A 2,140-nucleotide genomic window follows, 5' to 3' on the forward strand; every position below is an offset into this window, starting at 1 on the left:
CGATATGTCCATGACTCTTGTCCTACAATTAATGCATGCATTTGCCGTAGCTAGGAAGGGTCATCCTAAGATAATGGAAATTTATCTTGGGTTGCCACTTAGTTCCATGTCAAGAACCAAAAAATCAACTAGAAAGTAAAACTCATCTACCTTGACCAAGACATCCTCAAGCATTCCATGTAGTTCCTTAATTGATCTGTCAGCTAATTGCAGTGTGACTGATGTGGGTTTCAGTTCTCCGAATCCAAAAAGTTTATACACCGAACTAGGTAAAAAATTCACACTTGCCCCTAAGTCCAGAAGAGCTTTTTCAATGTGATAATCTCCTATAACACAGGAAATGATGGGGGCTCCTGGGTCCTTAAGCTTTGGAGGAGTGGCATTCTAGAAGACAGAACTAGCCTGTTCAGTGAGGCATACTTTCTTTGGGATTTGTGATTTAGATTTATATTTTTGGGTGCACTAATCCTTCATAAATTTGGCATAAGCAGGGACCTGTTTGATTGCGTCTAGAAGGAAAAGATTAATTTGGACTTGTTTAAACAATTCCAACATCTCGTCGAGTCTTCCTCCCTTCTTATCTGCAGGAATAGGGGCTTTCAGAGCATCCAAAAATGGGGCTTTAGGCAAGTAAGATGATTCCGGTGCAGTTGGTTCATTCTCTATTTTAAGATCCTCCTTGTTCTTGGGTGATTTGGCTTCGGTTAGAGGTTTAGGGTCATCTCATTGGTTTTACTAGTGTGTTCAATGACCTTCCCACTTCTCAGAGTCATGATTGATTTGGCGTGTTCAAAAAAAGCTTATGGGGTATTAGAGCTCTCAATCATAAATTATCCTCTTGGGTTGCTCTCGGGTTGGCTAGGTAATTTTCTTCCTTCCCTCCTACTAAATGCAGTCGCTAGTTGACTTATTTGGGTCTCTAGCTTAGTAATAAATTGTGTGTGGGAGTTAAGAGTCTTAGTGTTGACTTCTAATCATTCTAGTACTTTCAAATTTTTTCCTCAAAAGCTGAGCTGTGACCAGTAGGAGACGGTTGAGGAGCATTTTGAAATTGATGGTATGGTCAATGCTTATATGTTGGGTCCTGATATTGAGGTCGAGGTACGGCAGGGCCAACCACTAGTTGTGGTCTCTAAAAAAAATTTGGATGGTGTCTCCAGCCAGGGTTATAAGTATTCGAATATGGATCGTTTCCTGGTCTACGAGCTTGTTGGACTTGAGCTTGCTGAACCTGCTCGTGCAAAAATTCAAGAAATTGAGGTGCGGCTGGACATTCACTAACAAAATGGTTTGGACTTGCACACAATGCACAAACTTCTTGGATTGGGTTAGGTGGAATCGAGGATTGTCCAGTATTTAGAAGACGATCTAATTTTTGGGACAGTTCATCTACCTTACTGTGGATATCTATGACATTTTCAATCTGATAAATTCTACTTCTTTTTTGTTGAAGCATGGATTGTTCTCTAGAGGTGGCAGACATATGATGTAGGAAATTCTCACTAAGTGTTTCAAAGAGCTGCCAGGCTTCATCCTCACTCTTTAGCATGAATGTCCCACCACATGATGCATCAACTATTTGTCGGTGTTTCTCCGATAGACCATCATAAAAATACTGACAAAGTTGCCATTTAGGGACAGCATGGTGTGGACATTTATGAATGAGATCCCTTAACCTTTCCCATGTCTCATGAAAAAGTTCACCCTCCAATTGAGAAAATCTAATGATAGCTTTTCTAATTTGATTTGTTTTTCCAATTGAAAAGTATTTCTTGAGAAATTCTCTCTGAAGATGATCCCAAGTTGAAATGGTTATAGAGTCTAAGGAGTTTAACCAATGCTTGGCTTTGTCCTTAAGTGAGAAAGGGAACAGTTTCAACCTAAGGGCATCATTGGAGAAATTTTAGATTTTTACTGTGGAACAAATTTCAAGAAATTCATCTAAGTATTTGTATGGGTCCTCGTTACTAAGTCCATAAAATGATGGCAACATTTGAATAATGCTAGACTTAATCTCATATTGGGTAGCTTCTACTGGAGGTGCTTGAATGCATGGAGAGTAGGTATATGAGGATGGAGTGAAATATTCTCTCAATGAGCGTGGAGGATTAGCCTCACCAGGTGCAGCCATATTTCTAAC

The 2,140-nt window shown here is 39.7% G+C and overlaps 1 non-coding gene across 1 annotated transcript; it reads left to right on the forward strand.

Annotated features, from left to right (window-relative positions):
- The first annotated feature begins 1,637 nt into the window (after window positions 1-1,637).
- Window positions 1,638-1,743, forward strand: LOC140851883 (small nucleolar RNA R71). Its single transcript, XR_012134640.1, has one exon. It is a non-coding gene; the product is annotated as a small nucleolar RNA R71 (small nucleolar RNA).
- The last annotated feature ends 397 nt before the right edge of the window (window positions 1,744-2,140 follow it).

Source organism: Elaeis guineensis, chromosome 9 (genome assembly GCF_000442705.2).
Source record: "Elaeis guineensis isolate ETL-2024a chromosome 9, EG11, whole genome shotgun sequence".
Classification (NCBI taxonomy): Eukaryota; Viridiplantae; Streptophyta; class Magnoliopsida; order Arecales; family Arecaceae; genus Elaeis; species Elaeis guineensis.